The sequence below is a fragment of the Sminthopsis crassicaudata genome, chromosome 3 (assembly GCF_048593235.1).
Source record: "Sminthopsis crassicaudata isolate SCR6 chromosome 3, ASM4859323v1, whole genome shotgun sequence".
Classification (NCBI taxonomy): Eukaryota; Metazoa; Chordata; class Mammalia; order Dasyuromorphia; family Dasyuridae; genus Sminthopsis; species Sminthopsis crassicaudata.
Window position 1 is genome coordinate 136,452,882 of NC_133619.1, and position 18,056 is coordinate 136,470,937.

Here is an 18,056-nt window from a genome sequence, read left to right on the forward strand (position 1 = left end):
TTTTATCTTTTGTAATCTTTCACAAATGACATTTAAATACTGAAGCAGGTCAATAATAGTTATTTGATTTTGGGGGTCAAGTATGTGGTGACATCACATCTTTTCTAAATACGATAAAAATAGTCTTTCACAAATAAGAACTATAAGTGAAAGTCAGAGATATCTAAATTAATTAAAAACAACAACAACAACAACAACAACAGCAACTCATATGTAGCCAGCAGTCTAATATTAAATGAATGCCTACATTTAAGTAAAACTAAGTTAGGCTATAGAGCTACACTCAATTTACAAATCAACATTGAACAATTTCTGTGTGCAAAGCATATTGTTAGATAATGGAAAGAATTAGGTATAATCTCTGCCATCAACAGGTTTATAATCTACTAGGGGAGACTAGCCAAAAAGCAAATGCATAGCACAAAATGGTCAAAACTTAAATAACAAATCAAAAAATAGACATGATACTTAAATGTTAAAATTGAAATGAATTTAGAGACCACTAAACTGATTCAGAGTCTAGTCAGTTTTCTGTTCTTAGTAGGTATGTGTGATATTGGATAAGTCACGTTTGAGAAGAACCATCTCCTAATCTGTGAAATGAAAGTTTTGAAAAAAAAACATTACATAATTTAGATCCTAAACTCTAAACCTGAATAATTCAGGTTCAATATCTCCTTTGGCAAATGAGAATTCTGAGATCTGCATACTTCAAGTAACATTTTCAAAGTCACATAGGTATTTATGATAGACTCAGGGCATTTTCCCTATAATGTCCCTAATTTAAAAATAACAATTATTATAACTACAACAGCAATAACGAAAAATAAAATAATAACAATTGAATTTATTTAGTGTCTTTAAAATATTACAGAATGCCTTTAAAATAGTATGTAAAGGAAAATTGGCACAATAGAATGATATAATTTTATCTTCACAATAACCCTAGAATGTAGGTATTAATATTATCTCTTTTTACATGTATGGAAGCATAAAGAGTTTGAACGAGTTGTTCAACATCATATATGTTTAAAACTGAGGTCTTCTAGCATACAATGTGCCTTCAAAGTATCATATTAACCCATGATATCAGAAGAGAAATTATTGCTCTGGGTGCCCTGGCACGCTGGAACCTGTAGCCCTTGTATTGGACATAAGTTTAGTGTAGCTGTGGGGAGTGCCAGGGGCCTTTCCAAAATTCTTGTATACCTCACAGCCTTTCTGGGAACCAGACAGCAAGACAATGCCCCGGTCCTTAAGTGAGCTCATGGCCTACTGGTCTTCGGACAAGCCTTAAGGAAGCCGGTAACATGAAGGCCACACACCTTCAGCTTAGGGACATTCTGGATTTTTACATCATTGGTAACAGTCCCAACAACCATCACTGTCTTTTTTCTTTTGCCCAGCATCTTCATCTTCCTGATAATTCTGAATAGGGACAGGGGATACCAGTTAGTTCAACTCAAGAACAGCTTTTTCAAGATAACGTTGTAAGAAGTGGAGCTGGTTCTGTAGTCCTGGAACTGATACAGTTTCACCACCAGCTATAGGTAGATGTCTTAGCTCTTAGGCATTTTGTTCTGAACTTTCACATTCATGTGGAAGATGTCAACTCTTCAATCCTTCCTTATTACTTTTATATAATCTCACAATCAACAGATATGAGGAAGGTTCTGTGGTCTAGTTTGCCACAGTTTGGGCTAATAAGGTCTTGTAATATGTGCTTGAATTAGAAAGATTTCCACAATAATAGAAGGAAGGGGGCATAATCTACATTTTAATCAACATATAAAATATATTGATTGAATAGACAAAATGGAAGGAAATTAAGGAGTCAAAGATGATATCAAAATTGTGAGTCTCATAACTGGGATTATGGTGATAATTTAAATAAAAAACAATTACAATGTAGGTAAATTTAGTTGTGAAAATAATTACCATTGTTTTGGATATGTTCAGTTTTAAGAAGCCAATACAGTAAATATTGGTTCAGTGTTCAGTGATCATTTGGCTATATAGAAATGGAAATCAGAAGAGTAAAATAATAAAATTATGTATAGATAGATAGATACATATACATATGTATCTATTTATCTATATATATATATGCATATGTGTGATTGTGATCATTTTTTTGAGATAAAAAATGCCTAATGGTTCTTGTATCTAAGAGACATTTATATTATGTCCCTCTTATATGTTTTTTTTTTAATAAATATATCTGGCCCTCAAATTACATAATTTATATTCATTAAAATTCAAGTTACTCACTTATGGATATATTCAATTTGCTAATTTTAAAATGTAATGTCTATTACTGAATTTAATATTTCAGTCATGTTTGGAGATGAGCATAATTACATGTTTTGAATATTATTTTTATCTAGATAATATTATTTTTAAAACACAAAGATTTAGTCATGTTAAGTATGCAAGTGCACATTTCTTACAGAGGATTGCTCTCTAGGTATGGCTTATTCTTCATATACATAAAGTTTTTTTTTTTTTTAAATCTAGGAGCAAAACATTAGAATAATCTATATTATATATTATATTGTGTAAAGTTCTTGAATTGTAAAGGTCCAGTCCTCTCTAAGTTGTCCTTGGGGACTGCCATCTCAACTCAATCCCAGACTTGACTCTTCTTTCTCCAGAGTGCCGTCCCAACTCTGTCTCAGAGTAAACTACTACTTGGGGCCCAATGTTGTCTTCTTTTATCCTCGCAGAGATTGTAGTGAGAACTCAATGGGCTTGTGAGAAACACTTCAACCAATTAACTTGCTCCTTTTAAAGGTTATTTAAACTCCTTTTCAGAACTCATTTTAAAGGTGTAATCTACTTTATGTAAACCCCTCTTCAGAAGTTCAAAGGTGTAAACTTCCCTTAAAGGCCTGAACCAAAGGTGTGAACCAGAGAATTGTAGTACTGACTTAGCACTTAGTAAGAAGCTAGCATCTCCCCCTTTCTTTTGATTTAGACATAGGGTGGTCATGACCTTGAAACATAAATCCATCAATATGGGAGGTATTACACATAATTACATAAATTACAGAAATATATAGTAACATAGCATATGCTAGAAGTAACAAATAACAAATAACATGATCAAATAATCATAAATTGAGAATTTATAAATGTCCATAAGTCCATTGTCCATCAGTCTTATCTTGTATTAGGAAATCCAATGATTCCTGCTGGTTTTAAAGTTCTTTAACAGTCTTATCTTGTGTTATGGAATCTTTAACAGTCTCCTTATCAGCCATGCTCTTTCAGTGTCAGATGTTTCTTAGACCTTCTCCTTTGTTCTGAGGTTTTTCTCTTTTTCTGTCTCTCTCTGATAGACAAGACAAATACGACTCATTGGCACCCATCTGATTCCTTCTCCAACTGAAGAAATCCAAGCAAACCCTCTCCCCCAAGCAGTTAACCTATCTGGTCCCTTCCATTCACCACTTTCTGGGTCTTTCCACATGACCTGGCAATTATCTAAGGACAGTGGAGCTGCTTAAACTGGACAGTGCCCTTCTGGTGGGTTATAAAACCTGTCTGCCGGAGCCAGTGCATCTTTGTCAAAAATTTAAAAATTAATGGTATAGAGAACTAAATTTAGAAGTTCTCTAAGGTTGCCTTTGGTTCTCCCTTTCTTTTGTTTTTGGAGGAGTGTCTTAATGTCTTTCTTTCTTCTCTCTACTATTGCCTGACCTTGCAGATTAAAAGGTATTCCAGTAGTATGTTAAATCTTATACTGTACACAAAAGTGCGCAAAATGTTTAGAACTATATGCAGGTCCATTATATGTTTTTATTTCTTGTGGCAGACCCACAATTGCAAATGCTTGGATAAGGAATTCAGTGGCCATTCGGGCTGTCTCTTTTGCTGTTGGCACTGCAAAAGTGAATCCTGAAAAGCTATCTACCACCATGTGGATAAAAGACAGACAACCAAAAGATTTATAATGGGTCATATCCAAAAATTCATAGGAGATATCCAATGGATGTGACCAGTGTTAGGTTTAACTACCAATCAAATGCAACCTCTATATGAAATTTTAAGGGGAGACAGTGCTTTAAATTCACCATGCCAGTTTACAAAAGAAACACAAGAGGCTTTGAGAGAAGTTGAACTGGCTTTATCCAATGTGGTTGAAAAAGTCACTCAAAAACCCTTGGAAATATCAGTTTTTGTTACAAAAGAGGCACCCACAGCAGTCCTTCATCAAGGAGACAGTGTGATCGAGTGGTTAAACCTCCCAGCACAACCAGAACAAAGCCTTACTTCTTACCCAGTGCTTGTGGCTAGAATTTTATTAAAGGCAATTAAGAGAGTAGTACAATTATCTGGGATAAGTCCTCAAAAAATATACACATTCCATACTAATGCACAAATTAATGTATGCTGTTTGCAGAATGGCAAATTTTATTGGCCACAGCTCCAAATTTTGCACAAGAGTCTCCATTAAAGATAACCCGGCTACTACATAATTGGCGATGGATTTTTGAAGAAAAGGTTTCCAAGGTTCCTCTTAAACAATCTTTACTGATGCCTCCAAAGAAAATATTTGTGCTATATACTCTCATGATTTAACCATAAAGAGAGTAGTCAGGACTCCTTTTCAGTCCACTCAACAGAATGAATTATTTGGTATCATGATAGCTCTTACTTATTACCAAGGAGACATAAATATAATTACTGAGTCAGCCTACTCAGTAGGTGTAGCACAAAGAATTGCCACAGCCCAAATAAAATTAGATCTCAAACCATGAGGATTCTTCCCTGAAGGGAGTGTAGCAGGGTGGAAAGGAAGACATCTTTTTACTATGCTACTAGCTTCTTCTCTTGTTATTCCAAATTGTAACATAAAGCTCAAGCAGCCTGATGATATTTAGAATGAGATTCTTGTGCTTCCTGAAATAAAGGAGTACTGGCTAACATGGTTAGAAGGCTATCTGGCTTTGAATTTCCATCAAAAATAGGACCTAGAAGTCCACTATGTGAGTGGACATGCAAGGTAAAAATCTTGCCTGGATGCTTTCTCACTTGCTCTTGAAGTTCCTTAAAGAGCTGATAAATATTAGAGGCTGCAAATTTTATTTGGGCTGTGGCAATTCTTTGTACTACTACCTACTGAATAGGCTGAATCAGTAATTATATTTACGTCTCCTGGGTAATAAGTAAGAGCTAGCATGATAGCAAATAATTCATTCTGTTGAGTGGACTGAAAAGGAGTCCTGACTACTCTCTTTATGGTTAAATCATGAGAGTATATAGCACAAATATTTTCTTTGGAGGCATCAGTAAAGATTGTTTAAGAGGAACCTTGGAAACCTTTTCTTCAAAAATCCATCGCCAATTATGTAGTAGCCGGGTTATCTTTAATGGAGACTCTTGTGCAAAATTTGGAGCTGTGGCCAATAAAATTTGCCATTCTGCAAACAGCATACATTAATTTGTGCATTAGTATGGAATGTGTATATTTTTTGAGGACTTATCCCAGATAATTGCACTACTCTCTTAATTGCCTTTAATAAAATTCTAGCCACAAGCACTGGGTAAGAAGTAAGGCTTTGTTCTGGTTGTGCTCGGAGGTTTACCCACTCGATCACACTGTCTCCTTGATGAAGGACTGCTGTGGGTGCCTCTTTTGTAACAAAAACTGATATTTCCAAGGGTTTTTGAGTGACTTTTTCAACTACTTTGGATAAAGCCAGTTCAACTTCTCTCAGAGCCTCTTATGTTTCTTTTGTAAACTGGCATGGTGAATTTAAGCACTGTCTCCTCTTAAAATGTCATATAGAGGTTGCATTTGATTGGTAGTTAAACCTAACACTGGTCACATCCATTGGATATCTCCTATGAATTTTTGGAAATCATTTAAGATGTCCAACTTCTCTGTTCTTAAAGAAAGCTTCTGTACTGTGTATGTCTTAGGATATACTTCATATCCTAAATATTGAAAAGGACCATGTCTTTGAATTTTTTTCTGTAACTATATGCATTTTGTAGTTCCTTAGTATTTCTATGATCTTTTGTAGACGTGCTTCTAACATTTGTTCCTCAGGTGCACATCCCAAAATATCATCCATATAATGTAACAATATTACTTTTGGAAATGCTTTTCTTATTGGAGCAAGAGCAGCAGCAACATATATTTGGCACATAGTAGGGCTGTTTTTCATTCCCTGTGGCAAAACTGTCCATTCATATTTCTTATAAGGCTCAGCCAAATTAACACTAAGCACTGAAAAAGCAAATCTTTTCATATCCTCCTTATCTAGCGGGATAGAATAGAAACACTTCTTAATGTCTATAACCCAAAGAGGCCATTCTCTTGGCAACTGAGTAGGAGATGGAAGTCCAGGTTGAAGAGTTCCAATAGTTTCCATCTGTTGATTTACTTTTCTTAGGTCAGTAAACATCCTCCATTTTCCAGATTTCTTTTTCACCACAAATATTGGGGAATTCCAAGGACTTAGAGAAGGCCGCAAGTGTCCTTGGTCAAGTTGTTCTTGCACTATGTCTAATAAGGCCTGAATTTTATCACTTCTTAAGGGCCACTGTCCTATCCACACTAGTGAATCAGTCTTCCACTGAATAGGAACAGGTGAAAATGTAGATAGGCCTTCAACAGCAGCCCTGCCTAAAAAGCCGAAGTACTTCTTTGTAATCCTATCTGCTGTAAAATGTCTCTTCCCCACAGATTGATGGGGATTTTTTCAACCACAAAAGGAGTAAAAACTCCTGTTTCACCTTCAAATATCCATCTTAAAGGGGTAGCAATAACTTCTGCTCCTATTGATCTTCCTATCCCAGACAAGTAGGTATCTGCCTTAATCTTTGTCCAGTGACTGGGCCAATTGGCACCTCTAATAACTGTATGATCTGCACTCGTGTCTACCAGTCCTTCAAATGGTATTCCATTTATATAAATAGTAAGCATAGGTCAGTCATCTGTCACAGCTGCTGTCCAATATATTCCTGGATTTTGTTCATTGGAGTCAGAATCTGGGCGACTGTCACCAGATTGCTTATTAGGGGTATGTAACAATAAGCCTGTTGCTACTACTTCTCCTGGTTGATAAATCATTCATTCTGCCTGTGTTAATGACTGGGATATTAGCGAAACGTTCTCCAATTTCCCAAATCAGTGTATCGATAAGCACTCTCAGAAGGTGAAATAGTCAAGCCTACTGTGCCTGAAGGCAAAGGATCCATAGGTTGAACAGGAACAGATTTCACTTCTCCAGGGAATATCTCAATAGTCTCTACTGCATACAACTTTATTTTTCCTAATTTCAATCCCTTTCTTCCATCTGATTGCCTTTTGGCTGATTGATCATGTCTTAAATTTCTCTGGATATAACCTTGGCTGCCATCATGCCCCACTTGGGGGGCTGAAGCTGGGCCTTGCCTCTCATTTCCCTGGGTCAATCTACATTCAGAGGCCCAGTGGAGACCCTTGTGGCATTTTGGACGTGGCGTTTTAGGTCTTCTCTCATGCTGTCTTCTCACTCTATCTCCATATCTACACTGAGCTGTTAGATGTCCAATTTTTCCACATTGGAAACATCGACGAATTTCTCTAGAAGTCCTTTGCCAAGAGGGACCCTGTCTTTCCATGTTCATCATAGTCTGGGTGTAAAAAGCATTTTTTTTTTTCCCACTGTAGCACATTGTCTTATGATCTCCTCTAAAGGAACATCTTTGCCTAATCCCCATATAATTCTTTTGCAAATTCCATTGGCATTTTCCTTAGCCAGATGTCTAGTCATTATTTCTGTAGCTTCATTTTCTCCAATAGTTCTTTTGACAGCAGTTTGCAGACATCCCACAAAATCTGCAAAAGGTTATTGGGACTTGCTCTATTTTAGTGAAAGCCTCCCCACCCCGATCTTTCTGTCTGGGGAGGGAACCCCAAGCTTTTATTGCAGCCTTAGCCATTTGCTCATACACTGTCATGGGATAATTAATCTGTTCTGAATTCTCTACATACTGACCTTCACCAGCTAATCAAAAGTGAATTGTGTGTTAACTCCTATTTCCAAAATGCATATGATTTGGATCTTACATAATTCATTAAACTCCACAAGACACAACAGATTTTTGTCCAGGTTCTAAACATGTCCTTGCTATGGATTTCCAGTCTTTTGGGGTTAGGACTTCATAAGATAAACCATCTAGTAACATTTTAACATAAGCTGATGTAGCCCCATAAAGGGTACAAACTTTTTTCAAATCTTTAATTTTATTCAAATCTAAAGGTGTATATTTTCTCCTTTTTTGACTTACTGAGTCAATCCCTTCAATCACAGGATATGCATGTGTAAAATCACTTATATCCTGTCCTTCTCTCTTAGCTTTAACCAATGATTTTTCTAATCTTGTCATAGGCTGCTTAACAGGCTATTCTCTTTGTGTTTCTGCCTCTTCCCCTCCTCCTTCTTGCTCCAGAAGGGTTAATTGAGGGAGGAGATGGGAAATTCTCCTGTTGTTCAGAATTGTACTTAACTTCATTGTTATCTGAGTCATCCTTTTCACCTAGTTTAGTTGACACCTCCCCATTTTGCTCCTTCTTCTTTTCCTTTAAAATAACATTTTTTTAAAGCCATTTGGATTAAATTGTAGGTATGAAGTGTATTTCTGGAAATTAAGTTTGGTTTGGACACACCAAGCAATGAGTCTGTCCATTACATACTGTTCCTACTGTCCCAAATTTGGCTAAGAATATTCTTTTTTATTGATATTTTACAAGTAATATCGTGACTAAATTTCAGAAGTCTCAGACCAAAAAATAAATAAATAAATAAATGAAATTGCAAGCAGCCAGAAGGAAATAATTTAAATTCCAAGGAGCCACAAACAAGATTACCCAGGACCTAGCAGTTTCCACATTAAACGATCTAAAGGCCTGGAATCTGATATTACAAAAGGCAAAGGAAGTTGGATTATAGCCAAGAATAATCTATCCAGCTAAAATAAGTATTATCTTTCAGGGAAGAAGATAGATATTCAATGATACAAGTGAATTTCATCTATTTCTGATGAAAAGACAAGAGCTGAATGGAACACTGTATCTCTGAACACAGAATTCAAGAGAAGCATAAAAAGGCAAAAAGAAAGAACTCTTGAGAATTATATTTCTGTTATGAGCATACATAGAGTGCATATATAATTTGATTTTATTGTGATAATATGAAAAAGAAACTAGAAATGGAAGTATGGTGAAAACAGAGGAAGAAAAATATAAACCAAGTAGGAAAAGTATCAAGTGTTCATGGTAGGCCGAGCAAGTATATAAAAAAATGACAATACTAACTAAATTAATTTACTCATTTAGTGCCATCTAATCAAACACCCAATAAATTACTTACAAATCTAGAAAAATTAATAACAAAGTTCATTGGAAAGAAGAAAAAGTGAAGACTTTCAAAGGAATTAATGAAAAATACCACTGAAAATGGCTTGGCTGTGCTACAGCTAAAATTATATTATAAAGCAGTGGTTATCAAAGTCATTTAGTGTTGGCTAAGAAATAGAAGAGTCAATCAGTGGAATAGGTTAGGTTCACAAAATAGTCAATATTTATAGCAATCTAATGTTTGACAAATCTGAAGAATCAAGCTTTTGGAATAAGAACTCACCATTTGACAAAACTGCTTGGGAAATTGGAAACTAGTATGGCAGAATTGATTATATTACATTAAAAAGGTTTTGTTCAAACAAAATTGAGGTAGGAAAAATTAGAAGGGAAACAATTAGCTAGGAAAACAATTTTGCATTTAAGGGTTCAGATAAAGGCCTCATTTCTAAAATACATAGAGAATTGACTCAAATATATAAGAATTCAAGTCATTTTCCAATTTATAAATGGTCAAAGGATATGAACAGACTACTTTCATGTAAAGAAATTGAAACCATTTCTAATCATATGAAAAAGATGCTCTAAATCATTTCAGAGAGCTGCAAATTAAGATAACTCTGAGATGTCACTACACATCTCTCATGACAGGAAAAGATAATGATGAATGTAGGAAGGAATGTTGGAAAAAAGGAACATTAATATATTGTTGGTGGAATTGTAAACAGATCGAGGATCAAGGAAAGCAATTTGGAACTAGGGTCAAAAAGGTATCAAACTGTGCATACCCTTTGACCCACCAGTTTTTTCTATTGGACCTATATCCAATACATATCTTAAAAAAGGAAAAAGGACCCACATGTGTAAAAATGTTTCTAATAGCCCTTTTTGTAGTAGCAAGAAACTGGAAAGTGAGTGGATGTCCATCAGTTGGAGAATGACTGCATAAATTATGGAATATTACAAGAAACAAACAGTAAGCTGATTTTAGAGAGGTCTGGAGTTATTTACATGAACTGAGGCAAAAGCAGGAGATCATAGGATATGGCAACAGCAATATCATCCAATGATCACTTTTGATAAATGTGACTCTTTCCAACAATGAGATAAATGAGGCCAGTTCCAATGATCTTGTGATGAAGAGAACCATCTACACCCAGAGAGATGACTGTAGGAATTGAGTGTGGATCACATGTAATATTCTAACTCTTTTTGTTGTTTTCTGGTTGCATTTTGTTTTCTTATGCATTTTCTTTCCCTTTTGATGTGAGTTTCCTGCCCTACTTCATATACTTTCCATAATGTATACTAGTAAAAATCATATTACAAGAACTAAATTACCAAATAAGAAAACAATAATATTTCTTTTGCTTTTTAAAAATATTATATACAAATTTTCTCAGGCAGTTTATGCTTATCTCTCAATGGGGCCATTTCTTGTTAAGGTTTCTCTTCATATTCTTGATCATGATTTCACTAAAACCTATTTCAAAATTCACCTCAACCAAGAAGTATTCTACAATCCATTATTATTTGTATATTCCATCTTGTCAGCAAATTACAGTATTTGCTACTACTTCTAATCTCCCTCAGAATTATCTATTTCCCCCCTCCCCCCCCCAAGCTGGGGTTAAGTGACTTGCCCAGGGTCACACAGCTAGGAAGTGGTAAGTGTCTGAGACCAGATTTGAACTCCCGTTCTCCTGAATTCAGGACTGGTGCTCTATCCACTGAGCCACCAACTGCCACAGAATTATCTATAAGTTTATTCAGTAGTCAGTGTGGTAAATTCTTTTTGTAGAGGTTCAAATTTCAAGTCTGACAAATCTGAAAGCCCTATGATTTATATATATGATGTTTCATCCTATGTATAATGATAATAACCACTGAATTCATTAACAAAAGTGGAGAACTACTTTTCAAAGAATTATTATCTTTATTATTATTATTATTATTTTGGAATTTTATTTACAAGATATATGCATGGGTAATTTTACAACATTTACCATTCTTCCACCCATCCTTTCCCCCAGATGGCAGGTTGACCAATACATGTTAAATATGTTAAAGTACAAGTTAAATATTGAAAGTGTATACATGTCCATACAGTTATTTTTCTGAACAAAAATAATTGGACTTTGAATTAGTGTACAATTAGCCTGTGAAGAAAATAAAAAATGCAGGTGAACAAAAATAGAGGGATTGGGAATTCTATGTAGTGGTTCAAAGTTATCTCTTAGAATTCTTTTGCTGGGTGTAGCTGGTTGAATTCATTACTGCTCTATTGGAAATTATTTGGTCCATCTCATTTTTGAAGAGGGCCACATACATCAGAATTGATCATCATATAGTATAATTGTTGAAGTATATAATGATCTCCTGGTCTTGCTCATTTCACTCAACATCAGTTCATGTAAATCTCTCCAGCCCTTTCTGATATTATCCTGCTAATCATTTCTTACAGAATAATAATAATAATAATCATATTCATATACCACAATTTATTCAGCTATTTTCCAGTTGGTGGGCATCCACTCAGTTTCCAATTTTTGGCCACTATAAAGAGGGCTGCCACAAACATTCCTGCACATATAGGTCTCTTTGACTTCTTTAAAATCTCTTTGGGATGTAAGCCCAGTAGTAACACTGCTGGATCAAAAGGTATGCCCAGTTTGATAACTTTTAAAGCATAGTTCCAAATTACTTTCCAGAATTGCTGGATGTATGCATAATTCCACCAACAATGTATCAGTGTCTCAGTTTTTCCACATCCCCTCCAACATTCATCATTATCTTTGCCTGTCATTCTAAACAATCTGACAGGTATGTAGTGGTATCTCAGAGTTCTCATAATTTACATTGCTTTGATTAATAATGACTTGGAGCATCTTTTCATATGGCTAGAAATAGTGTCTATTTCTTCAACTGAAAATTGTCTCTTCATATCCTTTAACCATTTATCAATTGGAGAATGGCTTAATTTCTTACAAATTAGAGTCAATTCTCTATATATTTAAGAAATAAGGCCTTTATCAGAACCTTTGACTGTAAAAATGTTTTCCCAGTTTATTTCTTCTCTTCTAATCTTGTCTGCATTAGTTTTGTTTGTACATAAGCTTTCCAATTTGATATAATCAAAATTTTCTATTTTGTGATCAGTAATGATCTCTAGCTCCACTTTGGTCATAAATTCCTTCCTTTTCCATAGTTATGAGAAGTAAACTATGTTATGTTATTATAATTTATTTATAATCTCATTCTTTCTGCCTAGGATATGAACCGATTTTGAACTTACCTTGGTGTACGATGTTAAGTGTGAGTCAATGCCTACTTTCTGCCATATTAATTTCCAATTTTCCCAGCAATTTTTGTCAAACAGCGAGTTCTTATCCCAAAAGCTGGGGACTTTGGGTTTGTCAAACACTAGATTATTAAAATTATTGACTATTCTGTCCTTTGAACCTAACCTATTCCACTGATCAATTACTCTATTTCTATACCAATACCAAATGATTTTGGTAACTACTTTTTTATGATATAATTTTAGATCTGGTACAGCTAAGCCACCTTCATTTGATTTTTTTCATTAATTCCCTTGAAATTCTTGACCTTTTGTTTTTCCATATGAGCTTCATTGTTATTTTTTCTGTCATTAAAATATTTTTTGGGAGTCTGATTGGTATAGCACTAAATAAATAGATTAGTTTAGGTAGTATTGTCATCTTTATTATATTTGCTCACCCTATCTAAGAGCATTTAATATTTTTCCAATTGGTTGGATCTGACTTTACTTGGGTGGAAAGTGTTTTGTAGTTTTGCTCAGATAGTTTCTGATTTTCCTTTGGCAGAGAGATTCCTAAATATTTTATACTATTGGTAGTCACTTTAAATGGAATTTCCCTTTGTAACTCTACCTGTTGCAATTTGTTAGTGATACATAAGAATGATGATTACTTATGTGGGTTTATTTTGTTTCCTACAACTTTGCTAAAGATGTGAATTATTTCTAATGTTTTTTTAGTAGAATCTCTGACATGCTCTAAGTATACAATCATATCATCAACAAAGAGTGATAATTTCATTTTCTCATTACCTACTCTAATTTATTTAATTTCTTTTTCAACTCTTATTGACAAAGCTAGCATTTCTAATACAATATTGAATAGTAATGGTGATAGTGGGTTACCTTGTTTCACCCCTGATCTTCTTGGGAATGGTTCCAGTTTATCCCTATTACATAATATGCTTACTAATGGTTTTAAATACATGCTACAGATTATTTTAAGGAAAGTCCATTTATTCCTATACTCTTAAGTGTTTTTAATAGGAATGGATGTTGAATTTTATTAAATGCTTTTTCTGCATCTATTGAAATTACCATATGGTTCTTGTTAATTTGGTTATTAATATGGTCATAGTTTAATATGGTAATAGTTTTCCTAATATTGAACCAGCCCTGAATTCCAGGTATAAATCCTACATGATCATGGTATATTGTCCTGAGGATGATTTTATGTAGTCTTTTATGCTAATATTTTATTTAAGATTTTAATATCAATATTCATTAGGGAGATTGGTCTATAATTTTCTTTCTGTTTTCAACCTAGCTGGTTTATGTATCAGTACCATATCTGCATCATAAAAGGAATTTGGTAGGACTCTTTCATTCCTTATTTTTTCAAATATTTTATGGAGCATTGGGGCTAATTGTTCTTTAAATGTTTAGTAGAATTCACATATAAATCCATCTGGCCCTGGAGATTATTTCTTAGGGAGCTGATTAAGAGATTGTTCTATTTCTTTTTCTGAAATGGGAGTATTTCAGCAATTTACTTCTCCTATGTTATTTTAGGAAGCCTATATTTTTGGAGGTAGTCATCCATTTCACTTAGGTTATCAAATTTATTGGCATAAAGTTGGGCAAAGTAACTCCTTATTTAAGACTAACAATATGGTTTCCCTGTTTCCTTTCTCTAATCAGATTTACCAAAGGTTTATCTATTTTATTGTGTTTTTTTTTCATAAAACCAACTCTTTGTTTTATTTATTAATTCAATAGGTTTTTTTTTTTATTTTCAATATCATTAATTTCTCCTTTTAATTTTAGAATTTCAAGTTTATTATTTGATTGGAGGTTTTTAATTTGGTGTTTTTCTAGCTTTTTAAGTAGCAAACCCAATTCACTGATCTTGTCTTTTTCTATTTTATTCAAGTCATCATATAAAGATATAAAATTTTCCCTTATTACTGCTTTGGTTGCATCCCACAAATTTTGGTATTATGTCTCATCATTGTCATTATCTTCAGTGAAATAATTAATTGTGTCTATAATTTGTTGTTTCACCCAATCATTCTTTAAGATGAGATTATTTAGTTTCCAATTACTTTTTGTTCTATTTACCCCTAGCTTTTTGTTTAATGTAGATTTTATTGCATCATGATGTGAAAAGAAAGCATTTACTATTTCTGCCTTCCTGCATTTAACTTTGAGGTCTTTATGTCCTAATGCATGGTCAATTTTTATATAGGTTCCATGAACTGCTAAGAAAAATGTTTACTCCTATCACCATTCAGTTTTCTCCAAATATATATAATACCTAATTTTTTCTAATATTCTATTTACCTCCTTAATTTCTTTCTTATTTGTTTTGTGGTTTGATTCATCTAATTATGAGGTTGCAAGGTTGGGATCTCCCACTATTATAGTTTTGCTGTCTATTTCTTCTTGCAGCTCTCTTAACTTCTCCTTTAGGAAGTTAGATGCTATACCACTTCATGCATATTTGTTTAGTATTGATATTGCTTCTATGGTACACTTTAGCAAGATATAGTTATCTCTTTTAATTAGATCAATCTTTGCTTTTACTTGATCTGAGATAAGGATGGCTACCCCTGCTTTTTTGACTTCACTTGAAGCATAATAGATTCTGATCCATCCTTTTATCTTTACTCTGTATGTATCTCCCTTCTTTAAATATATTTCTTGTAAACAACATATTGTAGGGTTCTGGCTTTTGTTGCAGTCTGCTATCTAACTCAACTTTATGGGAGAGTTCATCCCATAAATATTTATGGTTAAAATTACTAATTCTGTATTTCCTGCCATCTTATTATACCCAGATTGTGCTTTTCTTTTTCTTGCCCCCCCAATACCTTTTTCCCCAGTATTAAACTTCTGGTCACCACTTGCATCACACAGTAGTCCCTCTTTAGGATCTCTCCCTCCCCCCTTTGAATCCCTTCCATTTCTTGTACCCTTCCCTTATTACTCTTTTCTCCATAAAACAAATATGTCAATTATATTCTCTTTGAGCCAACTCTGATGAAAGCAAGATTCACACACTCCTCCTCTCTAAATTTCCTCAGATATGATATATTTCTTTTGCCTCTTCGTGAGATGTAGTTTTCCTCTTTTTATTTCCCCTTTTCTCTTTTTCTGAGACTATCCCCTTTCCATTTCTATGTCCCTTTTCTATGTTATATCAGTAAAACCAAATTATACATGTACTCTTTTTGTATATCCACAACAGAAATACAATTCTCAAGTGTTCTTTTTACCTTTTTCTGCTTCTCTTGAGTCTTATAGTTGGAGATCAAATATTTTTTTGTGATTTGTTTTTTTTTTTTTTTCCTTAGAAACAAATGGAATTCATCTGTTTCATTAAATGTCCACCTTCTTCCATGGAAGAAAATGCTCAGCTTAGCTGGGTAGTATACTCTTGGCTGCATTCCAAGTTTTTTGCCTTTTGGAAAAATCAAATTCCAGTCCCTTTTATTCTTTAATGTGGAAGCAGACAGATCTTGAATGATCCTTATTGTGGCACCTCGGTATTTGAATTGTTTTTTATGGATTCTTTTAATATTTTTCCTTAGTTTGATAGTTCTGAATTTTTGCCACGATATTCCTTGGAGTTTTTATTTTAGTATCTTTTTTTCAGAAGGAATTCGAGGATTTCTTTCAATAAGTGTTTTACCTTCTGATTCTATTACATCTGGGCAGTTTTCTTTGATGATTTCCTATAAAATATTATCTAGGCTCATTTTTTCATCATAATTTTGGGAAGTCCAATGAAGCTCAGATTATCTATCCTAGATCTATTTTCCAGGTCTGTTGTTTTTGCAAGTAACTTTTAACTTTGTTTTCTAGTTTTTTGTTTGCTTGTTTGTTTTGTTTTGCTTGAATGATTCTTAATATTTCAATGAATCATTCATTTCTATTTTTTCAGTTCTGATTTTTAATGAGTTATTTTCTTCATTAGCTTTTTTTTTTTTTAACTTCTTTTTGTATATGTCCAATTGAGTTTTTAAATGAGTTGTTTTTCTCTATGGAATTTTTTTTTCCATTTCACTATTTTTTTTACTGATTTATTTTCTTTTTCCAATTCACAAATTCTGTTTCCCTGCACTTCCTGGGAGTTCTTTACTTTTTCCAATTCACATTTCAAGCAGTTATTCCTCTCCTGCATACCTTCTCTTTCTTTTCCCCATTTTTTTTCTAGTTCTCTTTTAAGATTTTTTATAGTTTCTTTTAGAAGAGCCTTTTGTACTGGGGACAGGTTACATTCCCCTTTGGCATATCTGCTATTAGTCTCCTCAGGATTGAAAACCTGCTCTCTTTCTATATAGAAACTATCGAAATTCCTTTTGATTTTTTTTTTACTCATTTTTTAAAGCCTTTAGTGTCTGCCTTCAGGGCAAGGAGGTTACCAGCTTCCTTTGCAGAGCAGGAATAGGTATATGGACAGTAGCTGTCCTGTCAATGGGCTTAAAGAGCACCCACGCAGCAGGAGTGCTCTGGAAAGAGCTTAGAAGTGACTAGGCTTGGGTATCATGGGTCAGGCTGTGTAAGTGCCCTGTGAGGATACCTCTCTGTGAGGATTAGTGACTGCTTTGGGGCTAGAGGCTGAGCAGCAAAAATATTGCTGCCCTCCAGAAAAGCCTGCTTTGAGTATTAACAATTGTCCTATTTCTCATGGACCTGGAAGTATCTCTGCCTGGGAAGCACATTGGAGTTGGGGTAATTCCACTGCCCCAAGCTGAGCCCTCCATTGTGCATATTAGAGGCTGCCCTGGGCTGTGCCCACTGCTATGCAGATTTGAAAGCCCCTGATGCAGAATGCCACTACAGAGCTGGGTTACAGTCTGTGCTGAGTCACTTCCAATCTGGGTAGGCATAACCACATCCTGTTAGGCTCTGGCATCCTTCAGAGTACCCTCTACCCTAGGCTCTAATTCCTCTGATGATCCACTACTCCACAACCAAAGCAAAGCAGTCGGCCTATGGCAGAGAGCTCTCTGTAAACCTTCCAACCACAGAGGCCACTCCGCTCCTGGTTCTGTCCCTGCCTGCCTTGGTCTGTTCCCCCTGTTCAGGATAAACATTTTCTGGCAATCTTACAGATTATCTTTGGCTGGTAAGTTGTACTTCCAGTCTTGTTGAATTTTACCAGTCAAGCGCTATTTTTGAGGCTGATTTTAAAAATTGGTAATGGGGAGGGGGGGGGGCCGAGCCAAGATGGCAGAGAAGATACACACTACTCTGTGAACGTCCTTACTCCCTCACAACCAATTAGATAAATCAGCCTCAGAAATAGAGATGGACTGATAGATACCACAAGGACTGGAAGCACTACTTACCAGCTGAAGAGAATCTGGAGTTTCAACAGAAAAGGTCAGTTCCCAGGGGAGGAAGACGAGAGGC

The 18,056-nt window shown here is 34.7% G+C and overlaps 1 pseudogene; it reads right to left on the reverse strand.

Moving 5' to 3' along the window:
- Positions 1-1,063: 1,063 nt before the first annotated feature.
- On the reverse strand, positions 1,064-17,530 carry LOC141561927 (large ribosomal subunit protein eL18 pseudogene; annotated as a pseudogene).
- Between the last annotated feature and the right edge of the window lie 526 nt (positions 17,531-18,056).